Raw genomic sequence first — 18,302 nt, forward strand, 5'->3', positions numbered from 1 at the left:
CGTTCCCGGGACTTTTCTTCCTCCGTGTCACAACAACCCCCCTGCCCCAGCCCTTCTCCTTCCAGCTCAGCTCCCTTCTGACTGCCTGACTCCGGCCCCCAGTAGAGCCGGCGTGGAAATGTAGATTTTTTTTTTTTATTTTCTATTTCCCTTTCTTTCTTTTTCTCTTGTGAAAAGGGTTAAAAATAACTTTTTCCTGGCTGAAAATGATTAATATTCCACCCAACTGTTTCCTTCTTCCAGGCGGCAATCTGCGGTCTCCAAGTGGGCGTCTCCTTCCATGCATTTATTTAGATTCTCTCCCCCCCTTGCACACCCCAACAATAAAAACCCAAAAAATATCCAAAAAAAAAAAATCCACTGGAGCGATGACAGAAGGCATCTGTACTTTCAAAGTCTGCCGGGTGCCACTTCCATCGCTGATGCTTCAAGCAGCGCCCCGAGGCAGAGCCACCCAGCCCCGTAACAGCCTCGACCTCTCTAGAAGTGCAAGGCAAACTTCTTGTCCCTGTCCTTCTGTCTGTCCATTTGTCTGTCTGTCTGTCCCTCCCGGACGACGGATCCCGAAGGTGCATGCGTCCTGGAGACATTCAGACACAAACCAACCTCCAACACGTGCAAGGTCAGAGCACAGCCCATCCCTTAAAGCCAGGGAACCCCCCCTCCCACTTCAGCAAAGCCCAAGGCTCACGCCCCCAAGTCATGATCCTTGGGAGAAGGGAATGAATGAATGAATGAATGAGTGAATGAATGAATGAGCAGGCAGCAGGGTAAGAAGCCAACTAGGGGCGCACCCCCCAGAGGCTAGCTGCCTGCCCCGCGTGCCCCCCCAAACCCCCTGCAGCCTCCCCCCTTACCTTCCTTCTTGCTGAAGGCATTAAACAAAGACCTCATTTTCCCTCCGACTGTGGCCCGGCGGGGCGGCTCATTATATAAGCTGGGTGGCAGCGGTGGGGGGCAGGAAGGGGACCCGGGGGGCAGCCTGACCCCTCGGTGCTGCTGCTGCTGGTGCTGGAGCGGCTCGGACCCGGGGCACGGCGGTGGCAGCGGCGGGTGGCACCTGGGCGCTGCTGGCTGCTGCCGAGCTCAGCCGGGCATGCCAGCCCTGGCGTGCTGATGCCAACGCCCCCCCCATGTTCCGTCTTGGCATCTGGGAGCCAACTGAGAATGGCAGAGAAGGGGCAGCTCTCAGCGGCTGTGGCGTCTCCCAGCGCCCATCATGTGAACATTGGTGGTGTGAGCCATGCCCCGAGGAGGAGGAGGAGGAGGAGGAGGAGGAGGAGGAGGAGGAGGAGGAGAAAGAAGGGGGAGGAGGAGGAGGAAGGGGAGGATGGGGAGAGGGAGAGGGAGGAGGGGGAGCAGGCATGGGGATCCTGGGGCGCCTGTCTTTGGGGCGGGCTTGCAGGGGTGAAGCTGGGGAGAGGCAGATGCCACCCCCTCCAGGATCCCCACCACCTCCACCCGCCGGGGGCTACCTGCTTAGTTTGCTCTTCCTAATGGGTTTTTCAAAGAAAATGCCAAGTTTTCGCTAGCGCCGTCGGGCAGCCCAGCAGACGAGACAGGCAGGTGCCCAGATCAAAAGTGAGGGTCCCAGGTCGCACAAAAGCCACAGCCCAGCTCTGTGGGGCACCCAGGCAGGGCAGCCTGGCAGGCAGGCTTTCTGGAATTTGGGACCGCGACCTAGATTTGCACTCACAAGAGGAAACCTAGGACTTGTCTCCCCACCCCCCAAATCCTGGCCATTACCCTGGCGCACCCGGGATTCCCTCCGCCCTTTTGACAAGAAAAAAAGGAAAACACCCAGAAAGAGAAAAGGATCAAAGTAAGTGCCACCAGGCTGGGCTGGTCCCCGAGCTCCTTCACCACGGGAAGGTGGCAGAGACCCAGAGTCACTTCTCAGGCTCGGTGGCATTTGGTCCCCCAGGAGGGCAGCGAGGGTCCCGGCTGCCATGAGCTCAGAAGGGGAGCCCTGAGGGCAGGGAGCCCCCCTCCCCAGACTGGAGCGAGTCCGGGTGCTGTCTGCCGTGCATCTGCTCTGGGCTGTGATTAAGCTTTTCCTCGGTTGCTAAGAGAACGTGGCTTCCGAAATTAAAAAAGGAAGGACCAGGAGGGAGGCGGCGAGGGGGGGCAGGAGAGCTCAAGAGCGCAACAGGCCGGGAAGTGGGGCGCCGAGTGGGTGTCCTCAGCTGGGGTGGGGCCTTCGGGTCTATTTATGGGGGGTCTTGGGGTCTGTCCATGGGGGTTTTGGGGGTTGTCCATGGGGGTATTGGGGTCTGCCCACGAGAGTCTTGGGGTTCATCTATAGGAGTCTTGGATTTCATTATGGAGAGTCTTGAATTCTGTCTACACTGGGATCTCGAAGTCCATCCATGGGGGTCTTGGGGTCCTTCCATGGTAAGTCTTAGAGTCTGTCCATAGGGGTACATCCATGGGGGCCTTGGGGTCCATCATGGAGGGTCTTGGGCTCTGTCCACATTGGAGCTTTGGGGTTTGTCCATAGGGGTCTTGGGGTCCATCATGGAGGGTCTTGGGCTCTGTCCACACTGGAGTCATGGGCTTCATCCATGGAGGTCTTGAGGTCCATCCATAGGGGTCTTGGGGTCTGTCATGGGAGGACTTGGGGTCCATCCATGGGGGCCTTGGGGGTCTTGGTGCTCATCATGGAGGGTCTTGGGCTCTGTCCAATTAGAGTCTTGAGGTTCTGTCCATGGGGGTCTTGGGGTTTGTCCATGGGAAAACTTGGGGTCTATCCATAGGGGTCTTGAGATCTATCCATAGTGGTCTTAGGGTCTGTCCATGGGGAATCTTGGGCTCTGTTCACATTGGGGTCTTGGATCCATCTATGGGGGTCATGGGGTCCAGTCATGAAGGTTTTAGGGTTCATCCATGGGGGTCTTGGCTCTGTCCATACTGGAGTCTTGGGATCCATCCATGATGGTTCTGCTTGCTGTCCATCCATGGGGGTCTGTTTATGGGGGTCTTGAGCTCTGTCCTTGGGGGGAATCTTGGGTTTTGTCCACACTGGGGTCTTGGGGTCCATCCATGGGGGTCTTGGGGTCCTTCTACACCAGTGGTCCTCAAATTATTGCCCACGGGGCACATATTGTATTTGTATCTGTTTTGTTTCTTCATTGCAAAATAAGATATATGCAGTGTGCATAAAATTCGTTCATTGGGGGCCGGGCGGTGGCGCTAAAGGTAAGGTGCCTGCCTTGCCTGCGCTAGCCTTGGACGGACTGCGGTTCGATCCCCCGGTGTCCCATATGGTCCCCCAAGCCAGGAGCAACTTCTGAGCACATAGCCAGGAGTAACCCCTGAGTGTCACTGGGTGTGGCCCAAAAACAAAAAAACAAAAACAAAAACAAAAAAAAGAATTCGTTCATTGGGCCCGGAGAGATAACAGTGGTGTTTGCCTTGCAAGCAGCCGATCCAGGACCAAAGGTGGTTGGTTCGAATCCCGGTGTCCCATATGGTCCCCTGTGCCTGCCAGGAGCTATTTCTGAGCAGACAGCCAGGAGGAACCCCTGAGCACCACCGGGTGTGGCCCAAAAACCAAAAAAAAAAAAAAAAAAAAAAAAAGAATTCGTTCATAAGTTTTGTTTTTACTATAGTCAGACCCTCCAATGGTCTGAGGGACAGTGAACTGGTCCCCTGTTTAAAAAGTTTGAACCCCTGTTCTATACGGTTGCCTTGAGGTTCATCCATACAGGAGTCTTGGGTTCCATTTTGGGTTTTTTCCTTGTAGCACAGAGGGGGTTGGTAGGGCGGGATCCAGGTCTGGCCATTCCTTATCTCTGTGCCTGTCTGTGTCCCAGCTGCCCGCACTCATGTCACCAGGTGCCACAGTCCACACCTTATGCCTACCAGGTCAGGTCCTGGTCACTTACAAGGGGTCACCCACCTCATAAGGCTCATAGCCTTGTGGCCCAGGGGTGTGGAAGGACTCAGCATCCTGGGCACCGATGCCAAGGTTGGAGCTTCCAGAAGCTTCTTCCCCAGGGGAGACTGAAAGCCACATTCCCGGTGACTCACGAGGACTTCAAGGGCTGGTGTCCTGCTCAAGGGCCTGTCACCTGATTGCCACACAAGGCAGCCAGGTGAGATTCCTGAGGGGAATCTTCCCTCCTGATCCTGTGCTGAACGAGCTCAGGGCCCCCTGCAGGGTGTGGGGTTGGCCTCCCCTGTGGTTCCACAGCTGCGTTTCTCCATGCACTCCATGCCAGCATTTCCCTGCCAACCTGGCTCCTGGCACAAGTTCCTGGGTGACTGTTGGGGTGGGGGCTCCCCAGGATAAACACCTGCTCCATGAAGAAGTGGCTGGCCTGGGGGCCCCCATAGCTTCCTGGACCCAGATCCCACTTCGGCATGCCTAGAAGCAGAGCCCTAGACCAGGGGGAACAGACATGTGTCCCCTGGGCACCCACCTGGGGCTGAAGCAAAGGTAGATATGCAGGGGACCTGAAGGGGCAGGACGATGGGAACCCTGGGGATCTGCCACCCTGTATATGTAAGGGTGACATCAGAGCTTACAGGTGGGGTGACATCAGAGCTGGTGGGTAGGTAACAGAGTTCGTGGCTGGGTGATGTCAGAGCCTGCAGAGCAGGGGTTGGGAAGCCTGAGACCCGCCGACCAAAGGCTGTCGTCTGTCCCTGAATTCAAGTCTGGTCAGTGGATTCAGCTCCAATAATTATGGTGTCAGCATGGTCCAGGCACAGTGTAGACATGATTCGGACAGTATAGACATGGTGTAGATATGGTGTAGGCATGGTCCAGACACGGTGGAGACATGGTGGAGAGGCAGTTCAGACACGGTGTAGATATGGCGCATTACAATGTAAACAAAGCGCAAACATGGTTCAGACATGCTGAAAGTATGGGTCTAGGCATGGTTCCGACACATGTGGTCCAGAAGGTGCAGATGCAGTGTAGAAAGGGTCCAGACACGATGCACACAAGGTTCAGACACTGTTCCCGAATCAGACCTTGTCTTGTCCCCTGTCCCCCCACACCACGAGACAGCGTCTGGCTGGTGCTGGGGGGGGGGGGCCACATCCTCCCCTTGGGGCCCACCCTCCAGGCACTGGCAGCACCTCAGGCCTCACAGTGTCAGCCGGACACATGCACAAAGGGGTTGTAGAGCGAGCCTGGGATGCCCTGGATAGAGAGGGGTGGCAGCCGCTCTTCCAGGACCCAGCACTCACCATGAGGGGGTCCAGGAGACCAGGTTACTGGAAGCTGGGGTCTGGGGGCATGTGCAATGACCCCGCTTGCTTGTCTCTCAGGAGACTGCAGAGCCTGAGGCTGGTGGGGTGCTGGACACTCCTGAACGCTGACCCTTGTACCCCCAGGCCCGACAGCAGCTAAGTCCACCCCAGGCTGTTGCTGGGGGTAGGAACCCCCGCCCCTATAGATGAGCTCCTCAGGGCCTTTCTTGGACCACCTATGAGACCCCAGAGGCATTTAGGACAGGGGCTCAACTGGGGTGAAGTGGGAGGGGCTCCCTGCTAGGCCAGGGAAGGGGTGTCTACACCATTTATCCACTCAGCCCCTGGACTATGAAGCAGGAAGAAGAATGATGGAAGGAAGGAGGGAGGAAGGAGAGAGGGAAGGAAGGAAGGAGAGAAAGAAGGGGGGAAGCAGGAAAGATGGAAAGAGGTAAGAAAGGAGGAAGGGGCCTGGAGAGATAGCACAGCGGTGTTTGCCTTGCAAGCAGTCGATCCAGGACCAAAGGTGGTTGGTTCGAATCCCGGTGTCCCATATGGTCCCCCGTGCCTGCCAGGAGCTGTTTCTGAGCAGACAGCCAGGAGTAACCCCTGAGCACCGCCGGGTGTGACCCAAAAACAAAAACAAAAAAACAAAAAAAAAAGAAAGGAGGAAGGACGGTGACCCCTGCACCCCGCTAGCCCAGAGCAGTGGTAGGTGAGAGCGGGGGTGTACGCACCCCAAACTTCTGAGCCGACGCCCCACCTGCATCTCGTACGGGGATACTGCCCCCCCCCGCCCGCCCTGCACCCCCGCTCCGAGCCCGTATTTGCTCGTCTTTGACAACCGCCTGACAACAGGCTGAAAATAATGTCGATTCTCCTGCAGAAAAGGCTCTTGGCACATCAGAACATTCCAGACGCTCAGCATGGGGGAGGCGTTGTCTCACCATGGTGCTGCCAGAAGACCTTGCCAAGGATCCGAGGAGAGTTTGTGCCCAGGCCTCAGTTTCCCCAGCAGGCAGAGATGAAACACCCGTGGGCCGAGACTGTAAGCACCTCCCAGCCCAGGCTCTGCACGAGGGAACATTGGGATCCAGCGACGGAACCGGGACATGTGTCCCTAAGTCAAGTACACCCAGCAGGCTGCAAGGTCCCCTCACCACCCCGCCTTAAGTCTGGAAAGAGCCCCCCAAGAACACAGTATGGGAGGGTGGCTGCCACCTCCTCTAGGAAGTCTCCCTAACTGCTCTCCCAACAGTTGGCAGCTTCAGGCTCTTGGAAGGTCCCTGGAGATGCAGCTTGAAATGTGAGCATGAGAAGGTGGGTCCAGGGAAGACAGGGGGTGTCTTTCCTGCAGTCTTTGGTTACCTCCTGTCCCCCCAGCAGTGGCCAGAGAGAGCCAATGCCAACCTGAGATCCTTTCCTCCCAGTACCAGCTGGCAGGTGGACCAATCTGGACTGGAGGGGCTGCAGTCCCCGTGTGCAGGGACAGGGCCTGGCTCGAACCCCCACATGCTCAACGGGACTTGAATTTACTACCCAGAGATCCCTGAGGAGCAGCTGGACTCCTGTTGGCTGCTGTGACTGTTGGGCTGGGGTTTGGGGGCCCATCTAAGGCCCTTAGGTCTGCTTGGCAGATCAGAAGACTGGGGGGCCTGGGTGGAACCTGATGGGCAAGTGAGCAGAGCCTGAGCAGAGGAAGTGAGCAGGGCCTGAGTGAGGTACTGGGGGGATCCTGACCTCAAGGCACCTGAGCCCAGGTTCAGACCTTTCCCACCTTGGAGAAGCTGCTGCCTCCATAGGGAGGCCCAGTTTCCCCAACCCTGTGCATGGGACCCCCTAATTGGAGGGAAGAGCTCAGTGGAAAGCTGGATGCATAGGGTAGTGCCACCCACCCAGAGTTCACTATAGCTCAGGGATAGGGGGCCCCCTTCCCCAAGGCTTCACCTCTTCCTGGCTGGGAAGGAGGTGAGGTGGTGTGCGGAGAAATGGGGTCTTTAGTCCAACACTCCATACCCCATACTGAGGGGCTGCAGCGTCCCACCAGCTGGGAAGCCCAAGGAGGCTAGAAGGAGGGAAAGATAAGGTAGATGCTCCTGAGGGTCTGGACCCCCCCTGCAGCCCCATTTAAGAGTGATGGGGGGGGGGAAAGTGAGGGGAGCTGGACACAGTGTGGGACCAGGCCGAGGCCCCACCCTCCGGCTGAGGGTTTCCGTGGCTGCAGATCCAACCTTCCCCGTCTCCCCAGCACACAATAACCAAATGAATCATCCTTTTATAAATAACGCGGATATAAAAAGGCGTCCCCACAATAATGCGGGGTGAGCTCAACAGAGCCGGAGGTGTTGGTGCCTCTTGTAAGACTTCGCAGCCAGTCGGGAGCAGCCCCGGGGACCCCCAGACTGTGTGAGTGGATGAAACTTGGTGGGTGGTGCCAGCGGTAAATGGACACTGAGCTGCTGACAAATGGCCGACCCTGACACCCCAGATGACACCCACAACAAAGCAGGCCTGGGGTGGGTGGGCAGGCATTTCCCTGGCAGGGTGCCCACCTCCTTCCTGCCTTCTAGTCCTAACCTCCAGCCAGGCCCCAACTTCCAAGCCTCATTCACCGCCCCCCATCTAGTGGGATATGTGTATAAGGGTCTGTACCCCTCCCCAAAGGCCCCCCCTGGGCTCTCAGAGTTTCCTGTGGGAAGAAGAGGAAGTTGGGGGGCAGTGCTGCATCTTAAGGTACAAGGGATTTGCACTTAGAGATGGCTCTGGCACAACGTGTGTCTTAGGGAGGTAGGCAGGGACATGGGGTTCAGCAGGGCAGCGGGGTCAAAGGCAGGGTTGGGAGCCCATGGGGAGAAAGTGGCAGGACCAATGTGGGGCACAAAGGCCCTAGCACTGTCCCTGACCCTCCTGCTCTGGGCATATCCTCCCTCTGGGTTTTGGGGAGATGTGGGATAACAGCAGGGTCCTGGCAGACCCCTGGGACTGTGGGGGGTGCAGGAGGCTCATCAGGGGCCCACATGACAGAAACACACACACACACACACACAAACACACACACACACAAACACACACACACACACACACACACACACACGCCATGGTGGGCAGCTTGGGGTGGCTGTTTCTATGCAACAAAGAGTAACCTGTTTGCCCATAATTTTGGGGTTCTCTGTCAGGGGGGAAAAATCCATATTTCTTGGGGCTCATGCCCATCTGGAGAAAATTTTCCTATTTCCTAGAGTGACCTAAGCAGGTTGGACCTGTTTCTACAAGATGTTTCTAGAACTTTCCTATTTTTTTTTTTAGGGGTTGGGGGTCACACCTGGGGTGCTCAGGGGACCTTATGGAATGCCGGGGATCTACCCCTGGTCACCTGTGTGCAAGGCAGATGCCCTCTACGCTGTGCTATGGCTCCAATCCCTGTTCTAGAACTTTCCAGAGCTGCTGGTGGGGCGCCCAGCTCGGTGTCCAGGTGGATAAGGTCCTTCTCCCTGGGTGGGAGGAATCCCTGTTGGTGCTGAGGTTTGGCCTCAGTGAGCCCCTTCCAGAAGGTTCCCTCCGCCTGCCTTGGGGTCACAAGACATCCAAGTCCCCCATAGTAGAGGACTCCGGGGGAGGGGCAAAGCACAAGACCACTCCTCATCAGCCTGCTGCTGCCTTTGTCTCTGAGCAGAAAGAAGGTTCTAGAACCACAACCCTCCCGAGCAAAAACATTCATCCAGCTTATTAACATCTGCGTTAAAAAAAAAAAGAGAGAGAGAAAAACCAACTAACCCAAATGCCCCATTTTCTTAACCAGGTCAGCAGAGTGACCCCATGAATAAAGGCTCAGGAGCTCAACGCTGTGGCCGACGCTGGCCTGTTTCTACCTGGAACATTCCACAGACTGAGCTAGCCCAGGCCCGCACAGACACCGTTCAAACAGGGACTGGAGTGAGAGCACAGCAGGAAAGGCCCTGGTCTTGCATGAGGCCAACCCAGGTTCAAGTCAGGTTTGATATCGGCATATGGTTCCCCCGAGCACTGCCAGGAGTGATTCCTGAGCATAGAGCCAGAGTAACCCCTGAAGTGTCACTGGGTGTGGTCCCCAAAACAAACAAAATAGAAACAACAAAAAAGAACTCTCCCTTGAGAGAGAGATAAAGACAAACCATGGCTGCTGACTGACCAAAACACTTCAGGGAGAGGCCTGCATTCCCTCTGTCCCAGGCATGAAGAGGAAGAGGAAGAGGAGGAGGAGGAAGAAGAGGAGGAGAAAGAGGAGGAGGAGGAAGAGAGAAGGCACTCAGGCCTTCTGGATCCTTCTGGGCCTTGGCAGCTTCCTGTGGAGATCCACCCTGTGAAGAAAGAGGGGAGCTGCCCACAGGACCCCACAACATGTAGGAGCTGATGTAGGCACATGGGGCTGAGGTCAAGGACACAGGTGCCCCCCAAATCTCCCCAGGATCACCCTGAGGACACGGGCAAAAGGGCGAGGACACCCCAAAGCTGCAGGCTCCAGAGCCCAGAGGAACAGAGATTTATGGGGACACAGCGGTGAATGAACAGACCCTCCCATAATTACAGGACTGAGAGCCAATGGAATGGAACAAAGCGGCAGAGGGCACTTGGCCAACAGGCTGGCCGTGGGCACCTAAAAAAAGCTTCACCCAGGCCCGGGTGCAGTGCGCATGCAACCCTCTTTTCAAGTTCTGGCGGGGAGCAGATGGGGTGGCCGAGGCCGCATACAAGCCTCCGTCTCCCCGGGAAAGGACGAGGTGGCGAGACACTAAGTGTGGGGGACAGCGGAGAGGGCAGGTCAGCGCGGGTTGGTGGAGGTGACCTCACAGGCATCCTAGAACTGAGCCCTTGGTGCCAACGGAGTGGCTGTAACTTAATCTGCTGATGCCACTAATGTTTACCAGCTGTGTCCCCACCCCACTCCTAACAGTGGCATTTCCCCCCCCCCTTTTTTTTTTGGCTATATCTGGTGGCGCTCAGGGGTTACTCCTGGCTCTGTGATCAGGAATCAGCCCTGGCAAGCTCAGGGAGACCCTATGGGATGCCGGGGATCAAACCCAGGTCAGCTACATGCAAGGCAAATGCTCTCCCCGCTGTGCTGTGGCTCCTTCAGCTCCCCAGTCTTTATCTGATCTGAAGGTCCCAATGGGTGCCATGGAGCTGGGAAATCTGGAAAACTAGGCCCCTGGGGCTATGCAGGGGAGAAGTTGGGGGGGGGGGGTCTAGGGACAGCTCTGCTTCCACTGCAGCTGCTGAGAGAAGCTTCCGCTGCCGGAGGAGGGGCGGGGGTGGGGGGGTTTCTCAGTCCTTCCTGCACCCTGATTCCTGGCTGGCTGAGCCCTGGCGTACTTGCAAGACTTCCAAAGAAATCGAGCCAGAATGGGGCTTGAGGAGACTCCCAGACACCCACAGATTTATCGAGGGCTTTCATGGAACTTCCGTGAGGAGTCAAGAGTAGCTTTCAGTGAAGACAAGCCAAAAAATAAAAATTTATTTGACAAAGCCAGAAAAATAATGTTTTTAAAAAACAAAGAGCAAAAAGACTTCATATCAGCTTCCTCTGGGGGCTGATCAGGAGGGATGTCAGGGCTCCCCCAAAGGGGGCCCCGGGGCTGCTTTTTATGCCCGTGATCTCCCTTGAGCCCCCATCTCCCTAACTTGTCTCTGTTTCTGGGCTGGCTTATTTCCTCTCTGGAGAAGCCTGTGCTGTCTCTAGACCCAGAATTCCCCTCTCTCTCCTCTCACATATTTCTAAACAAGTTTTTGTCAATTAAAAACAAAACAACCTTATAAAGAGGAGCGAGAGCCATAGCACAGGGGAAGGGCATTTGCATTGCACGCAGAGGACCCAGGTTCAATCCCCGATACCCCATGGGGTCCCCCAAGCACAGCCAAGAGTGATTCCTGAGAGCAGAGCCAGAAAGAACCCCTGGTCTTCACTGTGACAACAAACAAACGAACAAACAAACAAGCAAACAGAAAAACACCTTAGGGACCAAAGGGATAGCACAGCGGGGAGGACATTGGCCTTACACACGGCCGACCTAGGTTCGATCCCTGGCATCCCATATGGTCCCCATAGGGACCCCAGGGGGACCACTATGCCCCTGCCTTCTTCCAACAGCACACTCTCCTAAAGGCCTCGCCTTCTTCCTAAGACCAGACCCCCTGGTGGCCAGGCCCCTCCCACTGGCCACCCCTTCCCTACAGCTCCCCTCTCTTGTGGCCACCCCCCACTGTGACCACGCCTCCACAGAGCCACACCCTCTCAGATGACCAAGCCCATCATGTCAGCCAAACCCCTAGATAGCCACGCCCCTGCCCACAGCCCACTCTGTCCATGACCAGGCCCTCCCATGGCCACACCCATTCAAAAAGCCACGCCCCTCCCAATGGTCACACCCTCTCCATATGGCCACATCCTCCCTTGACCACGCCCATCCGATAACCATGCCCCTTCCTTATGGCCACGCCCTCTCTAGACAGCCACTCCCTCTCCCTATGTTTCTACCCTCTCCTTATGACCCTGCCCTCTGGGGTCCATCTGTGTAAGCTGTAATCTGTCATCATCTTTCTAGCGACTCTGCGAGCATTGGTTCCGCTGAGGACTTAGGGTGGGTCAGAGATGGGATGGGTGCTGAGGGGGGTCTGGGTGCCTGGGTGAGTGAGTGGTTGGGAGAGTGAATGGTCATGGTGAGTGGGAAGGGGATGGACGGGAGATGGATGGCATGTAAGTCGGTGGGTGTATGTACTGACGGATATATGTCAGGACAGATGGGTGGATGGGTCTATGGCAGGAAGGATGTAGGGTTGGGTGTGTATATTATGCATGCCAGTCTGGGCATATGCACGGACAGATGGGTGGGGTAATAATGGTGGTTAGGTGTGTAGGTGGGTATATGAATGGCTGACTGGGTAGGGTAGATGGGCATGTGGGTGAGATGTATTGTTGGATGGTATAGTGTACGTGAGTGAACGAATGTGTGGGTGTCTGTATGTATGTATGGGTGGGCATATGGACGGATGGGTGGGTGGGTGGGCGTATGGATGGATGGGTGGTAGGTGTGTGGGCGTGTGCATGCATGGATAGGTGTGTGGGTAAATAGTTATGAGTATGAAAAAGTGCATGGGAGGGTGGGTGTATGGATGAGCAGGTGGAAGAGTGAGTAGGTGAGTGGGTGAGTGGGTGTGTGGATGGTGCCTGGGTGGGTGAGAAGGGAATGAAATAACCAATACTAGGTTGGTGCTTTGGAAATCATAGGTTAAGTTGGAGATTCTTGGCAAAATTCCCTCTAGCGATTTGCCCCTGTGTGTCGTGAGCCCCATCCAATAATGCTCCTCAATGCCCCTGTCCCTACACCCCCCACTCAGCTTACACCCCATCACACTGCACAGGTCACATGCTTGGGGGCCCTGGGTCAGCCCTCCAGGCTCAGTGCTCCCCGCAGAGGGAGGATGAGGCTGCTGCGTGCCATCCCAGCTCCTTTTCCCAGCCCAGTACAGGCGACACGGCACCGAAAACTCCAGCCACCTGCCAGGACAACCATCCCTCTGATTTCCCAGAGACCCTGAAGCTCCCAGGATCAGCCCAAGGGCTGGGGCAGAGCTGGGACTCAAACACAGCACAGTCCATCTGTCTGTCGTCCGTGCAGGCAATCTCTTGCCTAGCACAGTGGCGCATGCCCAGCACCCATCTCCTGGGCTCTGGGCACTACCCTCAGGTCCCTACTGGCAGCGCAGGCCAGCGGAGGCAACGTGCCAGGATTTTCATCCAAGCTGCAGGACACTCGGGGTACGTGATGGTGCCATGTTGGAGGCCAGCCCCGATCTGCAGGGAGCTGAAACCTGGGTGAGGCTTTGCCCCCTCCATGCACCATCAAGGATGAGCAGATGTTGCCAGGTGGCCCACAACCCTGGGCACCTGTTTCTCCACGTCGCCAGCTCGGGAGTGCCCTAGCTCTGGGCAGGAGCTGCTGACAGACACTTGAAAATAAGTGCTTGGTGATGTCCCTTCTCCAGCTGCCTCTGACCTGGCTGTGAGGACCCTGCCTGCATTGTGGGAGTGCCCAAGTCCTCTCCCTCTGCAGAAGCCCAAATTTCTGCACCAAACTGGTATCAAAACATGACTTCTTTTTTTGTTTGTTTGTTTGTTTGTTTTTGGGCCATACCTAGCAGCACTCAGAAATCGCCCTTGGCAGGCTGGGGGACCATATGGGGAACCGAACTGGGTCCCTCCCGGGTCAATTGCATGCAAGGCAAATACCCTACCGCTGCACTATCTCTCCGGCCAATACATGATTTCAACCCAAACTCTCCGCCTAGGTCGCCTTTGGAGGCAAGATAGCTCTGGAGAGGGGAGTGGATGACAGAAACCCACTGGCATCATAAGCAACCGCACTGAGTGGGCGATGGCACAATAGGATCTGCATTGTGTTCTTGACCTCAGAGCACACATGGCGGGTAGAAGGGGTTCAAATTTGGAGGACGTGGGGGCTGGGGTGTCTGCAGACTTCAAGGCACAGCTGCATGGTGCTGGTGAGTGGAGTACAGAAATGGGTTGGAACAGCACAAAGGGGTGAGTTGTGACTGTTCTAAAGGTGTCCCTCATTTCAGAATGCAGCTGAGGGTGAGCCAGGGAGGGGACTCTGAGATTGGGCATTTGGGGGGCTCTGACTGCTGAGTGAAGGGGCTGCTGGGTGGCCCATGAATGGTGGTCTGAGCAGTGCAAGTTAGACAAAAACCCAGTGAGGTCTGGAGCGAGAGCACAGCGGGGAGGGCGCTGGCCTTGCTGACCAGTGTTTGATTCCCAGCATTCCACAGGGTCTAGGAGTGATTTCTGAACGCATAGCCAGGAATAACCTCTGAGCACCTCGGGGTATGGCCCCGAAACCAAAATAAATAAATAAATAAATAAGATAAAATAAAAACAGAAACAAAAAAACAGTGGGCTGGATCTGGGAGAAACATGATGGGTTGGACAAGGATGTCTGAGCGTGGGGGACTCTCAGGGGTTTCCCCAGGACATGGAGCAGATGGGATGATGAGGTAACACACACAGTGGGGAGAGCAATGGGGGTAGAGCAGACTCAGGGCCTTGGTGAAGTCTTTGGGGGGTTCCAGGGGTGGGGAAAGGGAGCCCAGTGACTGGGAGTTGAGACCCTGGACAAGAGCTTGTCCACCCTCTTGGTTCCTGCATTTCCTGCTCAGGACCCCGAAAAAGTCCACCCAGACCCCCTTTATGGGCCTTGGACCCCCTGAGTGGCCGGAAACTTCTGGACAAGTGGACCCAGACGTGAAAGACACTGAGCTGACCCGAGTCCTTTCTGTCGGGGCCTAGTCTGGGGTTGGACACAGACAGTCACCAGGACTGAGGGTCCCCAAGTCCTCCCAGTCTGGGGCTCCGTGAGGAGAGGGGGTGAGGATGTACAGAAGGCTGAGTTTGAAGGGCGTCATCCTGGACAGGGACCCTGGCCCAGGGGACAGGCCAAGATAGAGGGTCTGGGCTGACCCCATCAGGGAAGGCATGTGGACTCTGCAGCTGGGGCCCCCGGGGACCCCCCCTGTTCCATTCACACATTTGGAATCGGGGGAGGTGAGAAAGAGGAAGTTGGAAATGAGGGACAAGGCATGTAGGGGGGTGGAAGGAACTGAATGAGAGGAAACAGCTGACAATGGGGGTGTGCAGGGCTCCGGGAGGCACCCAAAAATGGGGGTGCCCTAAAACCCTAGACAAGACCTTCAGGGACCAGAGTGTGGGAGGCCTCAGGCTGACACTGGCTGTCTTGGGGGGCATCCTTCCTCTGTGCTCAAAATGCTCCCATCTCAGAACTCATGGCTTCCTAATTCCCACCTGCCAAATAGTGGGGAGGGGACACAAGATCCCCTTGTACATCAAGGAGGGCAGACAGTCCCCTCCAGCAGAGGCAAAAGTGACCCCATCCCCCAAGTCACAGATGCTGAGATTCTGGGGAGATCTCATGCCTATCCACTGGCTTCACTCTGGCCAGACACCCTGATTGTAGGCAGGAAAAATATGTGACCTGGGGAAGAGTTTCTGGGGGCTGTTACAATCTTGGGGTATCCATGGTCCCTGTCCTCCTTGAGTGTGGGAGGAAAGATGCTGAGGGAGTATGGAGCAGGGGAGCAGAGGGCATTCAGGGAACCCTGAACCTTACTGGAGTGAGGTGCACCCCAGCACCAAATATAATCCCTGAGCACTGTCACCCTCTCACCCAAACCCAACCCCACAACCCCCTACCCCCAGACAAAACCAACACAGAAAACTCAGCACTGAGTTGGAAGTAGGAACCTCCAGGTTCTGTAGACCTCACAGGTGAGGGTTGGGGAAAAAAAATCACTGCTGGTCTTTAAAGTTGGGGTGCCCCAACATTGGGCTTCTCTGGCTTTCTCCACCAGTGACCCCAAAATGCAGCTGGGTCGAGGTGCCCTCCACCTGCAGTTGAACTGGGATGTGGCTTTTGTGCACCCAGAAATCGTGTTTCCTGCAACTTCGCCTTTACCACATGACCCCACGTGGAGCAGTGATCCCCATTTTAAAAAGCTATGCCTAAAGGAGAGGGAACAACTGGGACAAATGGATGAGGGGCAGCAGGCATGAGGCCTGGAAGGGCCGCCCAGAGAAGGTTGGTGGGAGCCCTCCAGGACTCAGGGAATAGGGGGAGACTCCATGAGCCCTCAAACAGAGATGCTTATCTGGGTTCTGTCCCAGGTTACCCCCATAGAATGTGAATAGGGCTGAAGAGAAGCAATGTGGAGACTGCACCTATGAGCAGGTCCCCACTACGAGGCGTGAAATTTGGGGTGAAATATTTGGGGCTGCCTATACCCCCAGGAAGGGGCGCGGGGAGAGCAGGGCTGCAGACACATGGGGGAGCAGAATAGGGGGTTTAGCAGGCCATGTCCTAGCTGCAGGAGTAGGGGCCATCTGCCACCCTGGCTAAGGCGGCAGGGAATTGTGAGGGGCAGAGGGGGCCAAGTTGGGGAGAGTCAGGCTTGCCTTTGGTCAGTGGGAAGCCAGGCCCTGAGGCTCTGAGGACATGCCACCTGCTGTCCTGGGAAGACCCCTCCTCAGCAGTTGGGGGGGCTGATGCCGGCTGTTGGGGGTCACTCCAAAAGAGATGGGAAAGGACAGGGTCTGGGGGACCTCAGGACTGCTGCGCCCCTGAGGAAGGAACCCCACAGACAAAATCTTCAACCTGGAGTCCGTACCCCGTGGAGTGTCACCCCATCTGGGCTCTGTCCCCCAGCAGACTGTTCCTCATCTGGATTCTAAGCAGTTTCCAGGGCCCACAGTGAAGGTACCAGCTCCCGCTTAATTCTGCAGTGCCCCCTCCAACAGGTGCCTCTCCCCAGGACCGTCCTGCACCCCCTCCGCGGCCCAGAGCCCCCCACCTCCCTTCCCTGCCCTGCTGCATACACACACCCCCAGCCACCCCCCCCCCCAGCACCAACAGCGAGACACGCAGCCTAGCAACGGTTGCTGAGTGTCCCCAGGCAGGCAGGCAGGCAGGCAGACACCCAAACTCGGAGACTCGGAACAAAACAAACGCCCCCTCCCCACGGTGCACCCCCTTTCTTCCCGGCACCAACCTGGCTCTGCGGAAGCGGAACAGCCCATGCCTGGGACACCCCGCCTTGGTGCTGCTGCGGGGACAAGCCAGCCCCTGCCCCTTGCTGGCCATCCACTGGCTCCCCAGCCCCCTCCAGCCTGGCTCCGGGGGTCCGTACCCCACGGGGGCCATCTGGCTGCAAGGAGGCTGGACCCGCGGGGGGGGGGGAACTGACTGGACGGACTGACAGATGGACAGAGGGATGTGGCCACAGTCAAGAGCAGAGGAGGTGGGGGTGGGGGTCTTTCCGCAGTGGCGGAGGAGATGGGGGTCAGGAGGGGGAAGGGCGGCCAGCGGGAGAGACACCCCAGGAGAGCGGATGGCTCGCCTTTAAAGGGACAGGCTCTCCATGCTCACAGGGCCGGGGGCACACCCCTCGCCGAACCCCACAAAGCCGTGGCCGGCAGCCCAGCAGGGAAGCAGAGAGCCCAGGATGCGTCAGGGGCTGCCAGGGACCCCCCCCACCTGGAGACCCCTCCAGTCTTCTAGCCCCATGTCCCCAACCCCAGGATTGTGGGGTACCCGCCTCTCCCCACTCAGGAATCTGCCCTCCCTCCATGCCCTGCAAGTTAGGACACAGGAGAGATTCCTGTTGCTTCTCACCCAGTCTGAAGCCCCCATCTGTGTGGGAGACCTCCAGGGGTATCCTCAATTCCTATGCTCACCCCCAGTTTCCCCTAAGCTGCAGGGTCAGTTCAGGACTCAGCCTTGCTGAGGACAGAGCTGAAACGCCCCAAGACATGATGAAGTTGGGGAGACACTGACCCGCCCTTTGGTACCCCCTTTCTCATTTTCAGCAGGGTCAGTGCCCTGGCCTGGGTACTCCCTGCCGAACCCTCACAGAACCCCCAGTTCCAGCCCAGCGGCGCACACCTGCACTGAGGGCTACACCAGAGGTGCCACAGGGGCCTGTCACCCCCAGGGTCCCCAGTGCCCAAGGGTGATTTCCTTCTGGACAAGGACCTTCCTGTGGCTGGGACACTTGTGGGGGGTTGGGGTCTCTGTGGTGGGGAGTCTGCACCTGGGATTCCTCACGGAACAACAGGAAAACCTTGGGCCCAACCTGGTGTCCAACTCAGTGGAGTCCAGGATTGGGGGGTCTAGGTGTTGGGGTTGGATACTGGGGTTCAAGTATTGGGCTTCAGGTGGTGATGGTCCAGATGCTGGAGTTTCAGGTGTTGGGGTTCAGGTATTGAGGATTTGGATATTGGGGATTCAGGTGTTGGGGTGTCTGGGTGCTGGAGTCCTAGAGTTGGGGTATCTGAATGTTGGGATCCGACACCTGGAGCTGGGTCCTTAGAATATGGTGGGTGTGGGCCCGGAGAGATAGCACAGTGGCGTTTGCCTTGCAAGCAGCCGATCCAGGACCAAAGGTGGTTGGTTCAAATCCCGGTGTCCCATATGGTCCCCCGTGCCTGCCAGGAGCTATTTCTGAGCAGACAGCCAGGAGGAACCCCTGAGCATCAC

At 56.9% G+C, this 18,302-nt stretch overlaps 1 protein-coding gene across 1 annotated transcript in view; it reads right to left on the reverse strand.

The window, feature by feature from the left end:
- The window catches only part of SHANK2 (SH3 and multiple ankyrin repeat domains 2), a 169,644-nt gene that overhangs the window by 124,210 nt on the left and 27,132 nt on the right, over positions 1-18,302 (reverse strand). The window lies entirely within an intron of this gene.

Source organism: Suncus etruscus, chromosome 9 (genome assembly GCF_024139225.1).
Source record: "Suncus etruscus isolate mSunEtr1 chromosome 9, mSunEtr1.pri.cur, whole genome shotgun sequence".
NCBI lineage: Eukaryota > Metazoa > Chordata > Mammalia > Eulipotyphla > Soricidae > Suncus > Suncus etruscus.